The following is a 7,020-nucleotide window of genomic DNA, read 5'->3' on the forward strand; positions in this document are numbered from 1 at the left end:
CAGTCTGGCTGCTCCAAGCCTGGAGGGAGTTTTTCATTAGAGTGATTACCCTGCTGTCATTAAAAACTGGTGAATTGCACCCAGGGACCCAGGCCTCCTCTCAACTGCAGCCGGGATTCATAGGGCCCTGGTCCTCAGTCACACGCTCCGTGTCTCTTGTGACCAGTTTGAATCCTGATGTTTGGGTACCAGGGGCAAGACCCGCTGGACTGTGTTGTCTTCAGGGACACCATGTCTCACTGCCCATCCGCAGTGCATACAGCCAGGTTCCATTCTACTGAACTGTCACCTTCTGCTGGGCAGTGGCTGGGTCTTCGTAGTGGTATACTCCCAGCATCCTTCAGTCCAGTCACCATTGCTATTACAGCCTTCTGACTGACAACCTCACTCCAGGCCATTGTAGGAATGCATCCCCTAGGTTGCCCACATGCCTTATGTTTTTATACATATTTGTGCAATCTTTTGATAAATGTGCCCCCTCAGCATGCACTCCACAAGAGCAGGAGCTACTTCTGACTTTGTGTGTACTCCCGCCACCCCATCTCTTCCTGCTCCTTCATCTAACACCAGCATCTGGTGTCTAATAGGCCTTAGTTAATTCTTTTGAATTAATAAGTCTCCGGGAGGCAATGGAACCGTTTGATGATTTCTCCCAATTTTTTTCAACATTTGGCGAGTATTTGTGTACCCACTGCATTGACACCCAGTGGAGTAGAGGTGCTTTGGGGGTGTGGGTGGGTGTGGGTGTGGGTGGGGGTGTGGGGGAGTGGAAGGGGGAGGCATTGATAAAAGCAGACCAAGTCATTGCTGTGGGGAAATGCAGGTCCTGTGAGACTTCAGGGTGGGGACAGTTTACTATATAGTAAACAAATACATGTGATTTGGTCATAAGGGGTATGTGTTAAAATAGATTAGGACGAGGGCGTGGAAAGTGGTGGGGCCTGTCTTAGCAGTTATTCCATGAGTTTTACATTTGGAGGTAGAGTTGGTCTTGCTGACATATCTGTCAAAGTTCTGAATTTCAATATATGGGTCTGAGTTTTAGTCTAGTTATGGCCTAGCTTACTGGGTGCTCTGAAAAATTCCATGTGAACAGGACTTTTGCTTTTTTAAAAAATATTATATCAGACGCCCACTGGAATGACTCAGCTGGTGGGGATACCTGCTCTAAGCCTGATGATCTGAGTTTGATTCCTGCTGGGACCCATGAGGTGGAATAAGACAACTGATCCCAGTTGTCCTCTGACCTCTACTCGTGTGCCACGTTGTGTGTTCATCCATATACATGCACACTAAGTAAAAATGTATAAAAATAAAAAAAATCACATCAAAGTATATTAGGAAAAGTCAGACCTTGAAGGCAAAGTCACCTGTCACCAGCCCCTTGCCCCAGGACCAACACTCTTTCCCCTGGGTTACCTTCCTATCCTGCCACCAGGTGGCCTGGGATACAATTCTGACTGTGTGAGGACAGGGTCATTTTTCAGAGGCCTTCTTAGGCAGGGGGCAGCAGATCACAGGTGACTGTGGCTGTGCCCCAGACCCAAATCTCAGAAGCACACTCCCCTCTGGCAGAAGCTCTTTTTCTTTTTCTTTTTCTTTTTCTTTTTCTTTCCCTCCCTCCCTCCCTCTCTCCCTCCCTCCCTCTCTCCCTCCCTCTTTCTTTCAACAGAGAAGCTTCTTCTAGACCCCAAATGAAAGAAAAAGTGGCCACAATGGAAACTCAAACAAGTTCTCCACTGTTGCCCTACTTCCCTCCCGTGGTCACACTTCCGGCTGCCACCACAGGGTATTTTAGGCTCAAAAACAAAGCGTCAGACCTATTTGAGCAACTTTTGTTCCATTGGGGAGAAGAAGCCCAGGGGCCTGTGGCCACCTTGGGCTCGGCCACTTCCCCAGGGAACTGACGCGTTTCCCCTTCTCTGCCAAGGTCCAATTTAGCAACTCAGACTTTTGGCTTCTCCTTTCCCTGGCTAGGCAGCACCCAGGCGAGGGGCCAGAGGTAGGGATGCTGGGAAGAGGGTATGTGTCTGAATGAATTTCCAGAGAAGGCCTGGCCCTCCTCTTTTGTTACCACCCCCCCTTTTCCTCCCTCCCCCAACCACACACCAGAAATCTCGAATGTAGCCACCAAACTGCAGGAGATTGCAAAGTGAGAGTTGTGGTTAGGTCATGTCTGGTCTTTAGTCTCATACAAACAGGAGGTATCTCTCTGTCAGTGGTGAACTGGTGTGTCATCAGTGAACTGGGTGTGATGGACGGAGATTATATGTGTGTGCAAATCTCATGAGTAAGTTTGCTGGGGTTCAACAATGCACTCAAGAATGCAGCTTCCATGAATGTCTAGAAAGAGCTTGGCAGAGTTGATAACCTGGAGTGTCTAGTGAGTATGTATACCATGTGATTTTGTGTGGGCTGCTGTGTTGACAGTATGTACGTGCAGGTTGCATACAGTAGATGTATGTGTAAATGTGGGTGCTTATACTTGTATGTGTGGATGGGCAAGGGCATGACTGGCAGGAAGCAGGAAGATACGTGACTTCCTGACAACTGTGGCCAGTATTCGTGTGGGCAAAGCTTGGACTGTAAGAGCTGTGTGTGGATTGGGGCTTGAGGGCAGGTTGGTGAACTATAGCCAGGCTTCTCTGAACCTGCCAGAGCTCCAGCCAGGGCTGAAGCACTGTTGGTGCTCACAAGTGTCTTGATCTCCATCCTCTCCTCTCATCTCCTTTTTCCTTCCCTGAAGGCTGCAGCATCCCCTCCCAATGTGGGTGCCCCTCTCTACTTGTTAGCCTGTCTCCAGCCACTCTCTTCTGAGGTGCAGTTCAGACAGGCCTCACAAGTGTACTACTGCACTGTCATTGTGGCAGAGCTGGGTTTTTTTTTTTTTTTTTTTTTCCTCTGTCCCTATGGTGCCCAGCAGACAGCTGAACCACCATCAGCCTTAGAGAATTGTGGTCTGGGGCAGTGACTTTACCATCCATAAAGCATTTGTTTCCTTAGGGCAATTTGAATGCACTGGACTATTTCTGTCTCTGTGGGTGGAAGGGGGTCTTGGGGAACAGAGGGCATGTAGGCTTCTAGGCTGTACTCAGGCCCTACAGGAAGTGCGCTCACCCGCTTGCATCATGAGACTGGAAATGAAAGTGGGAACTCCAGGCAGGTTGGCTCCCTTTCTGACAGACTTTCTTTCTTTTTAACCCTTTGTTCCTGCCCACATGACTTAGGCTTGGGGTGTGGACTACCATTCATGCTTTTTTGTGTTGCCTTGGATCGACATCCAAGGGCCCCGGTGCTCCTCTTCCCATCTACTAGATGCTGAGGGTCCCTCTGCTTGGGTTTTGCCTGGCTTGGATATGGAGTGGATGAATGGGCTGTTGCCTGTGAGAGATCCCAGGGTTCCCAGCTCCCCACATCACATCTGTAAACTCATCTTTAACCTAAGCATCCTATTAGGATTTCCCGGCTTCTCTAGCCAAATGCACTTGACTCTTTTTAATTCTTAATCATGAACATGCTCATTCTACCCCATTGTGGTGCTTTCTCTACTGGTCCCCCAAAATAACCATGTAGAATTGCAGAAGTTTGAGATGGAAGAGGCCATACAGAACATCCCAAATGATTTGATAGATGAGGAAACCGAGACCCAGAGAGGGTAGCTGACTTGCCCAGGCAAACAGAACTGTGAATGGTAGAGATCCCACCAGCAGCTCTTTTATAACAGACCAGACTGCTGTGTCCTTTTCTATTCTTTTTTCTTTCTAATTCTTCCTAGTCTCTAAAATGGATCAAGAGTCTCAGAAAGGGAAATATGGATATGGTGTGTGTGTGTGTGTGTGTGTGTGTGTGTGTGTGTGTGTAGACACACGAACATATGTCTTTTCGCAGTCACTGGGGGCAGAGGGGAAGTGAATTACCAGGAGGATGAAAGGTGTTCTGGGATCATCACAGGTACTATAAGGCTGGCCAAGAGGGTGGAGTAAGGTCCTAGAGGTGGGCAGCTCCACACTTCAATTCTGCAAAGTAGTTCAGCTACCTGGAGAGGCTGGAGTGGAGGGGAGGGAGTATGCTGAGTGAAGGGTCTTTGTCTTTATAGGGAAATGCTTGCTAGTTGCTAAGGAACTGGGTGTCTTTCCTGATCCAAGCCTCCCAGTGTTTTGCTCAGTTGGGAGGGGGATGCTGGGCTGAGGTTGCAGGCTCCCTGGCTAGTTGGCCTTTTTCTGAGGCTGTTGAGGCTCTTCTGGGTCTCATAGGAAGAACTGTTTTCTGGAAGAGGTGGCTTCTTAGCCTGGCCCTCACTGCTTGTTCCAGCTGAGCTTGGGGAGAACAGGTGAGGTGGAGGCAGGGAAGAGAAGGAAAAAGAACATTTGCTGAACAGTCTGCTTACCAGGCATCATGCTTGGGTGTCTCCTCTGCTATCTCATTTAACCATTGTAACCTATCTTGGGAGAAAGGCTTTTGTTTCCTTTTTTCCTTTATACCCTTTATTGAATTTGAAACATAGCTCTGTTAAGTTGCCCAAGGTCACTGGGTTGTCCAGTGGTAGAAACTCTATGTGAATTTAGGATGTTGGGAGAAAAACTTATGCTTTTAAAACTATATCACCTAGCACACATACTGGGCTTTCTTTGTAGTCCATGGCTTCTCAGCCTTACCACCTAGATACATTACTGTCACCAATCATCACCACCACCATAGCATCACCACCCTCTCTCATCACCATCATCACTCTCATCATCACCACCACCACCATCATCACCACTGTCATTGGCAACACTATCACCGTCACCATCACCACCACCACCATCATTACCATCATCATCATCACCATTATCGCCATCACCATAAGTAACATCATCATCACTATCATCGCCATCACCATCACTACCATCACCACCATCATCATCACCATCATCACCATCATCACCACCATCACCATCACTACCATCATCATCACCATCATTACCATCATCATCACCACCATCACTACCATTATCAACACCATCATCGCCATCACCATCACTACCATCACCACCATCACCACCATCATCATCACCATCATCACCACCATCACCATCACTACCATCATCATCATCACCACCATCATTACCATCATCATCACCACCATCACTACCATTATCAACACCATCATCACCATCACCATCACCATCACTACCATCATCATCACCATTATCATCATCATTCTTGAGCCTTCCTTGGTGGTCTTCTCTCCTTTTCCACCTCTCTTCCTTATTGAAAAGAAATTATCACACAAGTCTGTTGGAGAACAGAAGGCAAATTCAATGAACTGAAAGTAGTGAAGTAGAGGCCTTGAGCAGAGAGGGAGCAGTGGTAATGGTCTTTGTCTGGGCCAGGCTGTTAGTTGCCTTGAATATTCTGAGGCCCTAGTCTTCCACACAAAGGTCCAGGAAGGCTGAAACTTTAAAATTTTCTGACACTAGCAACCTTTGTCCTTTGGCCCACTGTGGCTCCTAAATGAATAGAAGACCTGAAGGCTTTTATTTTATATTATCCAGAGAGTAAAATTAGGGTGCTGTTTCCCTTTAAATATTATGGTAAGAGGATCTGAGTTAATATCAGATTCTGCCAGATTACTATTTATGGAGCAGAGAATAGGGACTCTGTTTCCTCATCTATGAGAACACCACTAGCTGCATTATTGGGTGACTGTGATTGAATAAGAGAAAAGTATGAAGACCTGAGTGTGAATCAGGCTATATATGAATCAGGGTGGGGATACATTAAATGAAATATTATACATAAAGCATTTGGTATAGTGTATGATATGCAGAAAGTGCATAAATGATGTCTGACAGTGATGGTAATGATGATGATAAAAATGTCAGTTCTTGGGACTGGAGAGATGGTTCAGTGGTTAAAAGCACTGGCTACTCTTGCAGAGAACCCAGTTGGGTTCCCAGCACTCACATGATGGCTAACAGCTGTCTGCAACTCTTCATTCCGGGGAATCTGACACCCTCTTCTGGCCTCCACAGGAACTGCACACACGATACACTTACATACATGTAGGCAAAACACTGAAACACATAAAATAGGGGCTGTAGAGATGTTTCATCAGTTAAGAACACTGGCTGTTCTTGCTGAGGACCCAGGTTCAATTCCCAGTACCCACATGGCAGCCAACAATCATCCATAATTCCAGTTTCAGGGACTCCAACACCCTCTCTGTCCTCTGTGGGCACTGCAGGACATGGGTGCACTTACATACAATCAGGCAATACAATCATACACAAAAATAAATAAAGCTGGGTATGGTAGTGCACGTCTTTAATCCCAGCACTCAGGAGGCAGAGGCAGGTGGGCAGGTGGATCTCTATGAGTTCAAGGCCATTCTGGTCCACATAGTGAACTCCAGGACAGCTGGGGCTACAGGGAGGCACTGTCTCAAGAAAACCAAAAAAAAAAAAAAAAAAAAAAAAATAAAAAAAAAAGCATATAAACATATAGGGTGTTTTGATCAAATCCATGCCCACTTCCTCCCCTCCAACTCCTCCCATATCTCCCCATCAAAAATGTCAGTTCTTATCTATGTAAAGGGGGTCACTAATGGTCCTTTATATATAGTCCTTTGCTACTTCATCAAAGGTATCAAAGCAACTTACATACCTTTTTTGCTCTCTCCTAGATGAACTAGTGGAAAGAAAAGGGATGCTAGGCCCACAGAGCTCAGGTAGAAAGGAGAGTCAAGGGTGGGTCACCTACCCTAGTCCAAATGTCAGTTCTTATCTATGTAAAGGGGGTCACTAATGGTCCTTTATATATAGTCCTTTGCTACTTCATCAAAGGTATCAAAGCAACTTACATACCTTTTTTGCTCTCTCCTAGATGAACTAGTGGAAAGAAAAGGGATGCTAGGCCCACAGAGCTCAGGTAGAAAGGAGAGTCAAGGGTGGGTCACCTACCCTAGTCCTCCTCATGGCCTCCAGGTTTCACTTCTGCCCCTGGGTCCTCCACTGTAGTTTTTAGGGATGGTCCAGC

Source organism: Nannospalax galili, unplaced genomic scaffold (genome assembly GCF_000622305.1).
Source record: "Nannospalax galili isolate Female #2095 unplaced genomic scaffold, S.galili_v1.0 scaffold291, whole genome shotgun sequence".
NCBI lineage: Eukaryota > Metazoa > Chordata > Mammalia > Rodentia > Spalacidae > Nannospalax > Nannospalax galili.